The sequence below is a fragment of the Triturus cristatus genome, chromosome 2_2, assembly GCF_964204655.1.
Source record: "Triturus cristatus chromosome 2_2, aTriCri1.1, whole genome shotgun sequence".
NCBI lineage: Eukaryota > Metazoa > Chordata > Amphibia > Caudata > Salamandridae > Triturus > Triturus cristatus.
The window spans coordinates 463,392,420-463,408,292 of record NC_140582.1 but is presented as its reverse complement, the minus strand read 5'-3'; the positions used below and the strand labels follow the sequence as shown (position 1 = coordinate 463,408,292).

Below are 15,873 nucleotides of genomic sequence, written 5' to 3'. Positions count from 1 at the left end.
GTGAGATCCAAATGGTGCTTCCAGCCCATATCTTTTTGAAGAGAAATACCCAGGTACGTAAACGCACTCACCTGTTCTAGGGGCTCATTATTTAATAAAATACTGCCTCTAAAAGATTTATGCTGATTAAAAGCCATAAACTTGGTTTTTGAGGTATTTATTTCTAGCCCTCTTAAGGTACAGAATTCTGCAAATGCATTAATGGTCTTCTGGAGGCCACTCGGAGTCCTGGAGATGAGCAGAGTATCGTCCGCAAACATGAGGACAGGGACACGATTGCCAGCCAGGAGGGGAGCATCGGTGGGGGCCGCCGAAAGATACTCAACTACCCCGTTGATGTACAAGGAGAACAGGGTAGGAGCCAACACGCAACCCTGTCGGACACCCCGCCCAACAGGGAAGGAATCGGTAACCTCCCCCTGTGCCCCCCACCTAACTTTTGCAAAGTTGCCCTCATGTAAGCGGACGAGAAGGGTTAACAGTTCCGGGGCCATTCCCAGGTCACCGAGCACACCCCACAATTTCCTCCGAGGGACCAAATCAAACGCTGATTTGAGATCTACAAAAACAGCGTAAAGTGACCCCTCATTCAGGAGCACGTTCCTCCAGTAAATAGTTATAAATCGAAAAATTTGATCTATAGTACTGGTACAGGAACGAAACCCCGCTTGAAGTGGAGACAAAATGTTAGCTTCCTCCACCCAGGTCTGTACTTTTCCTAGAGCTAAGCGACCTATAACCTTTTGTATTGAGTCGATGAGGCTTATAGGCCTGTAATTACTGGGGAGGGATTTGTCTCCTATCTTATAAACGGGAATTATCTCGGCACCTTTCCAAGATGGGGGCACTAAAGCTCCATTAGCCACTGCATTAGCAAGAAGGGCTATATACTGACACCAAGTTGGCTTATCGCTTAAAAATATATCGTCCGGGATTCCGTCCATACCTGGAGCTCTTCCCTTTGCCACACAGTCGAGTGCTATCTCAACATCCTTGATAGAAAACACTGTACCAGAATAGAATTTTTCATAATGTGATGGTAGAACCTCTTCACTGGATGCTCTACCAGCATACTGAGGTCCAAAAAATTCAACCCATAGTGCCTGGGGAACATTATTCTGGGGGGGCTCCGGACGCCCACCCCTATCCCAATTGACAATGCTCAAAAAAATTCTCGAATCCTTTGCTGCACAGGCACTTCTTAAGTCCTGCCACCATGATTCGTCCCAGTCTTTTTTAGCTTTTTTTTGCACATCCCTATAGTGATCCCTTGCGCTCCTAACCCTCGATCGGTCTCTTGATCTAAGAGCTTTACTTAGCTGCTGGCGAGCCACTCAACATGTGGTATTAAACCAGGTTGCATCATGGGTTTTCAAAGCCTGTCTTCCTGGCTTAACATCCTTTAGAAAGTAGGTTTTCAAATTATCAAATAGACTGGTATGGGCTTCTAACACAATTTGTGGAAAATCATCATTATTGACTTTTGACATTAGGAAGTTGGTACTCTTAACTACTTCAGCTTTAAGAGCTTCCAACTTTTCTGAATGTTCAGCTATTTTGTTCCATTTTACATGGCGTTTATCATTTGCGATCACTAAATCCAAGGTAATAGTTCCCTCAGGATGGGTCGCTTCTCCCTTCCTAGAAGTTGCCCACAAATCAATACATAGAGGGTTGTGATCACTTTCGAGCCGCCATGTTACCTTCATGTCATCAAGCCTATGCCATATCCTAAGATCAATTAGTATATAGTCGATGCGGCTAGTGGAACGCCCATTATCAAAAGTAATTTCTCCTTTCAGATCTGATCTGGTGCGCCCATTTGCAGCCCTAAGACCTCTTTCGAGACACAACGCCTTAAGCTGGATTGCAGCGTTTGACCATTTTTTAACAGGGGGTAGAGCAAGCCTCGGGATTCCCCATCTAAGGTCTTGTTCTGTTGAAAGCTCCTGTACCTCATTACCCAATGGTTCAAATGTAGTGTTAAAATCCCCTGCTACAATTGGAATAATGTGATTGGGAAGATTTTCTAGTTGTAAGTCCCGAGATGTTACAGTCTCTGAGCTAAGTCCTCCCCTCTGACCCCTAGCATACACATTGAAGATAGCAAGGGTACTCTCATTAGCCCTACTGAATTTCAACACTAAGATATCTTTATCAGAGGATTTTAACATTACTACGCTGTAGTCTAGGTTTTGCCGAACCCATGCCACAAGGCCACCTACAGGACGCCCTTTAGGGTTTTTTTCCGCAGGTATATAGAAATTAAGATATCCATCCCTGTACACAGGATCAACAGCCCATGACTCTTGAAATAAGCAAATATCGTATTTGTCAATAAAATTGCCCCAATCAGGAGACGACATTTTCTGGGCAATACCTGCAATATTCCATGATATCATGGCTATTTTACAACCACTATTGAAAATATTTCTTGGGGACCTACACCTTTCACTTACCAAGGAATTAATAACTGTGTTGTCTGAGGTGATCACTTGTTCAGGTGGACTATTACGAGCAGATACCCCTATTTGATGGTTATTCGTGGGGGTGCATGTGACAACTCGGGTGCTGGTATAGGCAATTATTTCATCCGAGGATTTGTCACTAATCAATATGTTTACTTGGGGATACAATTGAGCAAAATATATATCACACCCCCTATGTCAGTCACATTCCTCCAGATCGGTCAAGGCATTAAATCTATTTTCTAGCCTAAGATCACTAGAGTAACTTAGAAGTGCTCTCCTATCAGTAGCTAAATATGGGTCATTATATAGTAATGGCATCACATTGTGTCTTAAGGAACTGTGTTTACCAATAAAGAATTCCAATGTGAGTGGAATTATATCAGAGTTCCTTTTCTGAGGTGGCAGTAAATTAACAAGAACATTGGGTAGAACATACATATTAGCAAAGTTTATAACAACACAGTCTCCGCCAAATTTCTTCACATTATTTCCAAGCCATGGAACACGTCTGGCCATTATAATTTCTCTTGCCAGTTGTTGTTGACCACCCACTCCTCCAAAGATCATATTCCTGCTAAGCCAATGCAAAGCTTTGTCCATCAACGCAGTTGTTGACTCTACTTGGCCTGACCTTAGATGGGGAACGTTGGCAAGGACGAGAACCAAAGGGATGGCCTCTCTAACAAACGGGAGGCCACTCCCAGTATGGGTTTTATTCACATTCATAGTAGGGGTAGGGACAATGGGTGGAGGGTTGTCATTACAGACATTATCGATCTGAGGATTTTGGGTAGGCATGGTTGATGTAGAAAACAGGATGTGAGTGGAAGAGCTTGCCACCACTGGGGGGGGCAAATGAGCAACATTCAAGGGAGCTTCCTTCGTTAACACAGGCACAGAGCACTGAGGTTGGTCATGATTTCTTGCTACCAACAACTCCAGAGTAGAATGTTGCGTAGTTGTTGGCATGGCATTAAGCTTCGTTTCCAATGAAGAAAATCTGGCCTCAATTGATGTCAGTCTCTCAGTAATGGGGGCCAATATACCATCCAATTTTTTCTTAATTGCTGCCCAGAGTTTGTTAGGTAAAACCTCCACTTGAGGCTGGGGACCCAAGCCTATTTTAGCAGAACGTCCCACAGTCGGTTTCTTTAGTCGCCCAACTGTAGCCAAGCCCCCTGCTCTTGTACGTCTTGTCTGCATTGGGACTGGGGGGGAAGGGGAGACCTCTACGACCAGGGGCTCTTGGGCATGAGTTGAGGGGGTGGACGCACAATTCTCGATGGTAAATGGTGGAGACGGCATGTGCTCTGCCTGATCAATTAGGTCCCTGGGGATGCCTGGTGATTGCTGCTGCGTGTTTGAGGCTGGGGTGTTGGGATTGACGTGGATGAGGGAAGAGGTCTTATTCCCCACTCCCATCGACAAACACCTTTCCGTTCTTTCTATTTCCTCAGTCAGAACACTAGCAGCTCTAACCAAATATGAGTCCAGGGTTGCCCCTACCACCCCTTTTGACTTACTTCCTGTGGGCTTCTTTTTCACCATGATAGTATCTAACAGATGCCACTAGGCACAGTACCTTGTTTATTACGTCGAGCGTAGAGGGGGTGCCCAGCCCGGCCTCTTCTGGCCCCGGACGGCCACAGACGGCCCACCCTTTGCCCGGGCTTAGCCCGGCGCGTACCGCCCACGCCCCGCGAGGCGGGTCTCTGCGGGTCTTAAATGCGCCTCCGGGCGCTGTGGTGTCGTCAGCAGGTGCGCCGCCGCCGCAAGGGACCTTGGGCAATGTGGTCCGGTGGCGGCAGCGCGGGTAGCAAGGCTCCTGGCGTGACCTGCACGATTTTCTGACTCTCGGCGGTGTCGGCGGTATCAGAGATCCCCCTACGGTATTCTGTTCGACTCCCCCGCTCTGCCGATCTCTGCGGGTCTTAAATGCGCCTCCGGGCGCTGTGGTGTCGTCAGCAGGTGCGCCGCCGCCGCAAGGGACCTTGGGCAATGTGGTCCGGTGGCGGCAGCGCGGCTAGCAAGGCTAAGGCAGGGGCTCCTGGCGTGACCTGCACGATTTTCTGACTCTCGGCGGTGTCGGCGGTATCAGAGATCCCCCTACGGTATTCTGTTCGACTCCCCCGCTCTGCGGGTCTTAAATGCGCCTCCGGGCGCTGTGGTGTCGTCAGCAGGTGCGCCGCCGCCGCAAGGGACCTTGGGCAATGTGGTCCGGTGGCGGCAGCGCGGGTAGCAAGGCTAAGGCAGGGGCTCCTGGCGTGACCTGCACGATTTTCTGACTCTCGGCGGTGTCGGCGGTATCAGAGATCCCCCTACGGTATTCTGTTCGACTCCCCCGCTCTGCCGATCTCTGCGGGTCTTAAATGCGCCTCCGGGCGCTGTGGTGTCGTCAGCAGGTGCGCCGCCGCCGCAAGGGACCTTGGGCAATGTGGTCCGGTGGCGGCAGCGCGGGTAGCAAGGCTAAGGCAGGGGCTCCTGGCGTGACCTGCACGATTTTCTGACTCTCGGCGGTGTCGGCGGTATCAGAGATCCCCCTACGGTATTCTGTTCGACTCCCCCCTAAACAACTGTTGTGTTGCTCATCTCAGACTGTCATAAGTGCTGTTGTTGACAATTAAGTCCTGGTGCCGAGCACTAGAAACCACTCACTAAAATTAACCACTTCCTCTATGCCACTCATTAATTAAGATGAACTGAACCAAAGCAACGACCAACCGAATATTCAATTTGCTCTTTAACCACTCTACACAAAATATTCACACCTCCTCTACAAATTTGCATTGAAAACCATCTCAATCTAATCTTGGTCTCTGAGACACTTGTATACTCTGCACCTACCATCAGCCCTTCTTCCTCTGACCATGCCATCATACAAGCTGGTCACTATTGCCCCAGTCTTGGCACAGCCATTCAAGGTTCCCATTAACAAATGTAAATCTTCCCCAAAGAAACTGCCATCCATTTGATGTCAAATTCAATGATCTTGCATGCTTGTTAAACTTCACCTTATTCAAATTTCACAGGGGCACACTGAGAATTACTTTCTACTCCTGTTATACCCTCTCCTAAGCATTACTGTTGCCTCTCCTTGTTCGCAGCAGTCGATTACTACCAGCATCAAACAGTTGAAAACCAAAATGTCTTTACTCCTTTGTAATTGGAAGAATCTCAACTACTGAACATCTTGAGGCCTTGAAACCTCCCGTGGAGAAACTTGCATCTGCCTGCAGTCTGCCAGATCATCTTACTGTCTATATCAATATTCTCTCTTCTCTCACATGCTCCGTTACTAGCCTACACAATTAACATTCTACTCTCCAGTCTCGTATGCCTGTCATATGCATTTACCCCCAGAAGTTGATAACTTTCCCACTTATTTCTCATAGACATCCAGCACCAGAACAAGTGTAGAAACAGTTCTGTTAAGGACACAGCCAATATCCGACACTCAACCCATACTTTACACCTCCTTATGCTCTTCAACGTCTCCTACACATCTCCCTCCCAGTTAATCCTCATTCTCAAGCCTGTCAGCTCTTCTTGGACGCCATCTGATCCTTCAGCCCCAAAAGAACGAACCTGTATTTCGAAGCTCTCTTCGAAGCTCTCATTCTGCTTTACTTCTTGCTTTAATCACTCTTACAATTCTAGCAGCTAGCCTCCCTGTTTCATCTGCAGTGGTCCTGTCGATACTTTACTTTAAGAAAAAAAACACTCCTGTTCCTTCATTCTCAACTATATATCGTCCTATCTCTCAAATCTTTTATTCCTAAAAGCGTTCACACTTAATTTTTAGCTGTCTTATTTCCTACCTCTCTACTAACACCTTATATGACTTCCTTCTTTGTGGATTCTGGGTGTTGCACACCACTGAAACAACCCTCACTTAAGTATACACCATTGTAGTCTCTGCTTTCCACGAGCACCTCTCATTCGTTTTCACATTCCTCAACCTCTCTCCATCATAGCCAATCGCAGGATCACAGAGTCCTTTCTGAACTGGTTCTCGTCATGTCTCTCTCTTTGTTCCTTATGAGTCTCTTGGTGCCTCTCATCTCCACTCCTCCATCCCTGCAGGTGCCACCTAGTCTCCTTTTACACATAATTTATTGACTAGCATCAGGTATCACATCCTTCGTTTTGATCATATCCTCTCTAAATGGATGGTACCAAAATCTTTTTTTTATTTGCTGCTATTACTACCCTTCCTCAGACCTGGACCTCCAAATGCCTTAATGCCATCCAGTACTGTGATAATTCTCACCAATGTTGAGTGCCTCAGAAATGGAAATAATGTATTTTTTTGCCACCTCAGCATGTTTCTCCTACACCCTATCCACTTCCACAAAATACAAATCTCCACATCTTCTGCAATGAACCTTAGAGTCGATGTCAGCCAGTCAATGAACATTGAAACCTTGATAATGAACACAGCCAAAGTAGCTAAATTTAAGCTACTGAATATACCTAAAATACAATCGAACATTCCTTTCGCTCATCCAAGTTGCTGATCTCCTCTCTTGTTCTCTGTTAATGTGACTACTAGAAGTCCCTGGCTCCAGGTCTCTCCAATATTCTTTCACACAACTTGATAAAATTCTAACGTTTGAAACATGCATTCCCATCATTAGCTCCTGACACTTTTACCTCACAGTACTGCTACCAATCAGCTGGCTGTGTACAGAAAACGGGTAGACATGAGCTACTGGTCCTAGTTTTCAACATTATACGCGGATCTTTCCCAATCTACCTCTCTTCCAGTCCGTACACTCCAATTCAAAGCTTGTGTTCAGCCCACAAAAAACCTGCTAGTTGCACTTATTACTACCCTGAACATTGTCCCTCCTCCCACCATTCATTTCACTGATTGGGGCACTATACTACAACATTATTGGCTGAAATCCGCTCATTCCATTCAAAACTGCTCTTACTGAACACCTTATCTAAACTAGTCTCTATTAACCTCTTTCCCCAGACAAATTTGTCAGTGTAAATATGAATAAAGGTATCTAGATTAAATGTATGTAATGTTATGATAAATCTGTGTATTGTCATTTATTTTTGCACCATGAAACATACAGCTTAGCCAACTTCCATCTAAGTCTCCATTTAAAGAGGTTATATGCCCAATGTACTGTCTTATGGCTATGTACAGCATTTCTTGTCTAAAGGGTTTGAGTTGTTCGAAATACACAAAAAAATGAAAGTTCAGTCACACCAATAAGATGTCGCCTTTTCTTGGTGGTCTAATGAGGAATAAAACTAGTCCCAGAAGATGTAGCACTGCATGAGCAAATATGTGGAAAAAATGCTTATTTCCAGAAGGCTTGGGTTACCTGTCTTAAAAACTTAATTTGCCCCCAAATGAGGAGCAATCTTTTCCCAGTGTAAATAGCCTCTGGTTGCTACACCAATCTGCACATTTGGCTAGACAGGGCTTCCCTGATGATGCATTAAGAACGGTAGTATTGCAGTGTGCTTTTATAAAGGGTCTGGAGGTGGCGACAAAGGCATTTCTCTTAGATGTATCCTCTTTGAGTGAGGGAAGGGGCCAGGGGTATTGAGGATTGCCTTTTAGAAATCCAGCCTTTTTCAATACCGTCCTATGGTTTTATCATAATTGTGCTAATCTTACCATTAAAGGCCCTACTCATACCATACAGCATCGTCCTAGGGTCAGACCGCAACAAAACCATTCAAGTATCCATAATACATTCTAAGCAACATAATACACTGTATCCCTATCCGTCTCTTGCTCTTTCTCAAAACATGCATTTCTTTTTTCTTCTTTTTCTCTCTTGCTCTTTTTCTTTTCCTCATTTTATCTCTCGGTCCATTTTCCTTGCACCTTCCCTTCCACTTAAACAGCAGAATTGTTCACGTCAAAGAACGTACCCACTCAGAACTCAGTATGTTCTAGCTTGATCTATCCACAACGACATATCAGTAAATCTACAATAATGTAGCTTACACATGATGACAAATACACAGCCTATAAAGTAACCCTTTCACCAAGAACGAATACCCTCAAGCGGTTTACTCAACAGTTGCAATACGCCTCCTTATTATGACTGGCAGCCGTCTTAAAACAGTTCAAATTGATATCCACTCGGAGACAGAAATACACCAGAGGTCTTTTTTGCAACAAGAGATTCCACTTGTGCTGGCCTGCACCCTTTCTTTCCTAATCTTTCTACAGTGAGTCCTGTCTGACTACAACTCTGTGTGAGACCTTAAGAAATTAGTTTGCTTTTCTCAATTGTCGACATTGCAGCACTCTGTGTTGCAATCTCGCTAGTACGGTTGGCACTCAAGTTTCACAAACCAAAACGTTTAATCACAGTATAGGCAACAAAGAGAAGAATAAACCAAACATGTTTAGGAAAGTAGATATTAAAGTTGTTTATTTAATCTAACACCAATATATTCCTTCATTCAAAAGAGGTAAGTTTATGTCCAACTCTTTAAACCAAAAATCAAGAGAGTAGTCTCCTGACACACATTTATGACGTATGCTCCAAGTTTTCTGTAATTGAGCATGCGCTGGATCTACCGGCAAAATGAACTCAATCAGTGCTGCAGCAGTTTGCAACGCTGCTTTTCACTATGTAGTAGGAATATGAATAATGGACTTGCAAATGCTTTCTGTAGATTAATTGCTTAGGCTTCTCAGCCTCTTTACTTAAAAATCTTGCTGACACTCTTTTTAAGGGATTCTGTTGATGCTCTGTATTATTTTCAGTTTTTTGCCATATCTGTGGACCAAGTTACTTTTGAAACAGTTACCAAAAGTTTTGAGCTTCTTACAAATGTGCCTTAGTAAATATATAATGTTGTTTCAGCGTGCACATGGCTCATCCACTAACAATATTGCTACTACTTCTGGATGTCTTCATTGTGTGGTCACCTGAGTTACTTGTAAACTATGAGAAGGCAACAAATCTCATTCCAAGCTCTTCCAGCTATTCAGGCCATTTCTCCTTAGTATATAAGGTAAGACTATCAAAATATACAAAGAATGATGTTGACCATCTTCTCTAATGATGGCTGCTAGCGGTCTTTATAAACTATGTACATGATGCCTTCTGTCCAGTATGCCTGCAGGTGATTCATATATCCCTAGCCCATGAACTCTTCCCCATGCTGTCAATAAGGAGCCAAGAATACCACTTCAAAATCAACACAGTTGACCTAGGCTGCCTTGTTACGCAGCCCTTTCTTACAAACCTCTCATTTATAATGCATTCAACTGTATGCTGCAGCCATAAACCACACCCATCTACAAAACCCAAATCTACTTGCTGATTATCAGTTGCTTCTCAACCTTTTCACTTCTCTGTTGATGCTCCTCTGCTCATAGTGTTGCTGCCTCCCACACTTTGGAGACTGTCTTGTGTTGATGAGAACACACAACTAGGAAAGCTAGGTACTCCTATTTGCATGGGGAGCGCAGAACATAAGGTACTAGAATGGTTATCCACTTCCTATGCAAACACAAACAATTGATCTGAATGGCGCTCTTGGGACTTCGCAAGGGATCTAGTGTCTAGCTCATTATTCTTGTGAGCCTTTTGGGAAGTACTACACAAGCTAAAGCTAGGTGTGTCCCTGTTTCCTGATGATTCCCAGCTCAGCCTGTAAGTTTGCCACCTACCTGTCCGCACGACATTCAGCAACTTTAGTCCTGCCTTTCCACTGTTGAGTAACTGTATTGCATGTTGCTGCCAAAAACCCATCTCCTTTGAGACCAGGTTACTGCAGCTCACCTTAAAGGACTGTAGTATTTCTTTTCAAACTTGGCTATCTGGTCTTTTCCATAAATAATATTCTATCCTAGGATTAAACCTTTCATATTGAGGTTGCAGACTAAGAGTTAATATACGCTTCTCTGCCTCTTTGTCACACCCCCAGAGCTTAGGTGTCCAATTGCGGTCCGAGTTCGACCACAATCTGATCTTTGTCCACTGCTTCTCATCCTGCCCCCTCCATCCTGGTGATCCAGGATTTTCTGGCACTACCCCCCCACACTCCCCCAACCCCCTCCAGAATGTCAGGATGGGGAGAGGAGCAGGGTCCACCAATACCACTGTTTTTCCACCCACAGGCCTCCTCAGTCACGCTTTGGGTGTGTGAAGGTGAGCATGCTTCACATGCTTCCAGGAGATCAAAATGTTGCCTTCTGACTATCTTGTCACATAGTCGTTTCAGGGACCCCGGGACCACTTACGTTTGGGCCTGTTGACCCAAGAAGGTGGAGAAAGAGCTTTGGAGACCAACCTGTAATGTTGCGGCCAGCCCCTCCCTCCTTAAACATTGTACTCTAAAGCCAAACATAAAGTACTTGTGTTTACATTATGTCTAGTTAACCTTAACAACAAAAGTAAATCGGCTGAATTCTTGTTGACCCCAGTCTAGAGAAGGGTCCAGCAGTACTGATGTTAATCAGGCTCTGCCCATATACCATGTGAAGGATTGAATACTGACTGCAATTTAAGGCCAAACGTTATTTTTTAGAGACTGACATCACAGTACAATAGGCACAGTGCACTTGTGCTGAATTTGACCTTTATGTACTGTAAGCATTTTTAAATACGGACTTCTGTGTGCACTCAAAAAGAAACCTTGAAAGTAATTCTAATGTAAATAGTGTATCAGGATTTGGCAAGAACGTGTTTTAACAATAATGTTGAAATACCAGAGTCATGTGTTTTTATCACTGATCATCTACTTGTGCAATTGAGTTCTGAATAAGAGAATAGCATAACATCAATCTAACTTAGTCAAAAACATTTTTGCTTCGTTTGTTCTAAAACCTTAGGGTTGTCCAGGAGAATGTCACATGGATCCCTTGGAACCTCCTGATTTAGAAACCAAGATATGTTTCAACTTCTCTTAACATGCTGTCCAAGTGTGTTTGATTGACTTATTGCTTTAGCTCCATATCCTTGTTTTTTTACTGATCTGGTTCCTTTTTAGTTTGCTGAATCTTTTTAATTTGTAAAACAAAATAAAATATGCAACAAAATTGCAAAAGATAAGTGTTGGGTAGAAATCAAATACTTCAAATCTTCTTAGCAAGATCTCAGGGAATAGCCTGGCTTCTGAATAGCCTGACTTCTGAAAAGGGATTGTGCCTCCTGTCCTTTAATTGGTCTGAAAGGTTATCAGCTTCCCCCAGGCAGCAGATTAATCGACTTCTTACTCAGGATGGACATTGTTCTGGTTATCGCCCAGTATGAGTCCCAAAATGCTCTTGAATCCTCACAAAGATCCTAAATAAATCCCTGATCCCCACAGCCCTCCTAATTTCTATTGCATTGCTTGAATTAATCTCAGCCACTCAGTCTATTTTTTTTGCCCACCATGCCACCATATACAAGGACCATCCATATGCAAATCAGCTATAGCCTTCCTTTAGTAGGAACCATCTGACCCAAGCTGCCACGCCAGACCCGTTGCCTTTGAATGGGAACACAAGCAACCTCAGACTGGTTTGTGCCTGTTTGTCCTCTTCAGCTGGGTGCAGCTTTAGGCCTGTAGCACAGTGAGGTGATGACCCATGTCTGGTCATACCTGTCGCACTTAAAGCGTTGCACTTGGGAAAATAAATAAGTGAAGCCTGTAATGCTTGAAGTAATCTCAGCCAATCCGAATTACTCTGGGTCTCAATTGCTTGGAGTTAGGAAGGCATCATGTTTTTTTAGATGATTTGTTATTGCCAGAAACTCATGTGCCAACATGGGATATACTCTTTTAACTCATTCTTGGGTCATGACTGATTTGGAACTCTGTTTCTCACCCAGGACCTTATACACCTCCAAGAACTTTCCAGCAACTGACTAAATGCCATACTTTCATACTCTTGGGGACTAGATTCTTTGGGAATATGGTGTTGTATGTACAGTTTTAAATGTAATGAAATTAGAGAATACCTCTAGTTTCATGGTGACTTTAGCAAACTATCTTCTGGACAGGTAATGGTATATCCAATCTGACCTACTTCAAGACACGTTTCAGTGACCCTGGATTGAAATCTCACAATGAGACACACAGACTGTCTTGGTATATTTTTGTGGGATGAATTTTGGCGCGTTGGTTAGAAGTGTCGTGGTTGGTAAATAACTTTTCTTGTGAGAGTTGTTGACTTTCCTTTAGTGGCATGTCACGTGCAGTTACATTTCCTATGCCTGTTCTCTAGTTTATTTCTTTCCTTCTACCTTTCTTGCGTTCTTTGTACAGACCCCCTTTCATGTTTGTTGAAGCAGCATTGCATCCATACCTTCCCATGTATTTTAGACTCTTTCATTGGATAGATATCTTGTCTGTTTCAGTGTTCTAATTTAGATTTGCTGCTTTCTTCCCTGATCTGTGTTTGTTTTACCCCTTGACCCTAGCACTTTCAGCATGCTTTTTGATTGGATGTGTTGTATCCTTACATAGCTGACATCAAGGGACTATTTTTATCCTTTGTGCAGCTTTACACATCCTTTGTCTTTTAGCTCCCATAGGATGTATTGCTGTTGTCCTTCTCTTCTAAATCTTTTTCCTCTTTATTTTTTTCTTCCTTCAGATCATAACTTGCCCCATTGTCTTCTGAATATGATTTCTTCCCTTTGGTCCGGATCTCTGCTCACTCATCATTTTGCTTGCTTTCCCACTTCCTCTTTCTTGCGCCATCGTTGTATTCTACACTTTCAAGATGGCCCCCCCATTGTGTTACACAACATGCATGCGTCATCACATTGCATCACGATAAGTGGTGGCCATCTTGAAAGTATTGAAAATATTGTTTTCTATATATTCAAAATAGCTGCTGCATTCCTTGACACTACAATGCAGTGCACTTTTATATCACCCAATACGACAGCCATCCTCTAGAAGGAATGGAAAACTACTTTCTATAATTTAAATATAGCCGGTCGGATATTGGCAAAGGCAATCGCTTCACTTGCTTAATATTAGCAAAGCATGAGTAATTTGTTTTGCCAACACTTTTTTAAATGGGCTATTCATAGCGCTTGACTCCAAAGAGCTTGTCAAGTAAAGTGTTGTCACTTGGCCATTTCTTTAAAGGGCCTTTCAAGTGAGGAGCCTTGAATTTTCTTTCCCTCAAGCAGAAGCAACTTTCATTTCACTTTTAGGGACTGTCAAAGTGGACTACCTTTTATTGCACTTTAAAAGACATTTCGAGGAGGAGCCTAGCGCGCAACCAAGATGGCCGCGTAGGTGCGAGGCTCCCGAGGACCTCCGCGACCTCCTACATAAATCCTGACCGAATCCTGTCCTGAATGAGGGGACTGAGTTTGTGAACCCGAGCTGAGGTGACACCCGTTTTCCGTTTTTCAATCGGACTTCGGACACCGGCGGGAGCGCCGATTGAGGTTTGCGGCCTTCTCCACACCGGCCCCCCGTACTGGAGTAGTGGGGCGATCCGGCGACAAAGCGAACAACAGCGGCGGGCAGGGCTGGGCGACTCGCGTGCCCTGCACTTTCGCTTTCGCTTTTGCGCCCTCCTTGCTGCCAGGCGAGGTAGGGTTGCGGAGCGGTGTGCGGTGCTGTGGCCTCGTTGGGGTGCCCTGCCGGCCCGCCGGCCGCGATCCGTCCTGAGGAGCGGTGGTCGCCCCCCCCCCCGGAGCCCGTGAACGGGATTGTCTACCCCCTTTCTGAGGAGATTGGCTCGATTTGGGGATTGCGACCATGGCCACAAAACAAGATGGCGACCGGGCCAAGGTGAAGTCGACCCGTCGTGGCACGGCCCATCAATCTAATAACATGGACCGCTACACCCTCCAGAAGGGATATCCAGAGGCGCCGCGTAGGTCCCCCACGGGCCCGACTGATGCTCCTGCTCTGCCCACGGACCTGACCCTCCGGGACGTCATGGGCGCCATCGCCGAGATGAAGGCCTCGGTGGACCAGCGCTTTGACACTCTGGCGCAGAAGATCGACTCGGTCCTCGTGGACGTGGGCCTCGTGAGAGCCGATCTGTCTAAAACAAATGACCGGGTCGATTCTTTGGCCCACTCTACCTCGGGCCTCACAACTGACGTGGCGGCCCTCCAACAGGAGGTGCGCAGGCTTGGCCAGGCGAGCGCCCTGATGAATCGTCGACTGGAGGATTCCGAGGGTCGGGCCCGGAGAAACAACGTCCGCATCATCGGGGTGCCGGAGGGACGAGAGGCAGAGGCAGCGGATCTGTTTGTGGAGGACCTGGTCCTCACCCATCTACAGCCCCGGGGGCTGAGCAAATTCTTTGCAGTGGAACGGGCCCATAGGGTCCCCGGGGGTAGGCCTAAGATCGGCGCCCCTCCGAGGCCTCTCATCGCCCGGATCTTCAATTTTAGGGACAGAGACGCTATCCTGCAGACTTCTAGGCTCCAAGGGCCAGTCAGACTTGACAACATGGATATTAATTTCTATCCTGACTTTACTCCGGCGGTCCAAAAGCAGAGACTGAGCTTCCTGGGTGTCAAACGTCGCCTACGGGACCTGAATCTCAAATATTCGATGCTTTTTCCAGCTAAGCTGAGGGTGGAGGTAGATGGCCGCACGCACTTTTTTGATCGTCCCGAGGCGGCCGGGGACTGGCTGGACACTTTGCCCGAAGATCGGGGCCGGGGGGGCGGGGGGGGAGCGGTTGGTGGGGAGGGCCCGCCGGATCAGGACTAAGGGACTAATGGTAGGCCTTGCTCCGGACTGTGTTATTGTCACCATTGATTGTTAGGGTAAGTTCCCCTCCTGTGGAGGTCGTGTGGGGTCTCTTGGGGGATCTCCCTCCTCCTCTGGGGGACTAGTTAGTTTTCTTCTATGGGGCGACAGGCACACTGCACTTTGGGGGGGCTGTTCGGGCTCATGCAGGGGTGCAGGGTGGGGGGAGTTCTGTTGGGATGGGTGGGTTGGGGTGGGGTGTGGTTCGTTTCTACCGCAAGGCAAACCCTTTATTGTATTGGTGTTTTTGAGATGCTCTCGTGGGGACAAATGATGGCTTCTGTATGTGATGGGGGGTAGGGACCTGACTTTGTTGTCCTGGAATGTTAATGGACTGGGGGATAGGATTAAGCGGGGTGTGGTCCTGCAGTATCTGAAACGGATTTCGCCTGATGTGGTCTTTCTGCAGGAGACACACCTTATTGGTAACTCCTTTTGTGCCATGAATCGACGTGGTTATCGTTTGGTGGCCCATTCGGGCTTTACATCAGGCTCACGAGGGGTGGGCATTATGGTCAGGACCTCGCTCCCGCTAGAAATAGACGAGGTGCGCCATGATGAGAGGGGACGCTACACTGTTTTGGTGGGGAGAATGGAGGGCAAAGTAGTCGTCTTTGTCTCAGTGTACGTCCCACCGGGGTTACAGTCCACCACCTTTGCGGACCTGGGACGCCTCCTTCTCGACCTT

At 45.9% G+C, this 15,873-nt stretch overlaps 1 protein-coding gene across 12 annotated transcripts in view; it reads left to right on the top strand.

Moving 5' to 3' along the window:
- BLTP1 (bridge-like lipid transfer protein family member 1) overlaps positions 1-15,873 on the top strand; it is a 1,988,102-nt gene that overhangs the window by 63,747 nt on the left and 1,908,482 nt on the right. For 11 of the 12 annotated variants that reach the window (XM_085641559.1, XM_085641555.1, XM_085641564.1 and 8 more), the window contains exon 3: positions 9,320-9,470. The exons of the other annotated variant lie outside the window; for it this stretch is intronic. The gene's annotated coding sequence lies outside the window, so the exon portion shown is untranslated. The remainder of the gene's footprint in view (positions 1-9,319; positions 9,471-15,873) is intronic. 12 annotated transcript variants of the gene reach the window in all.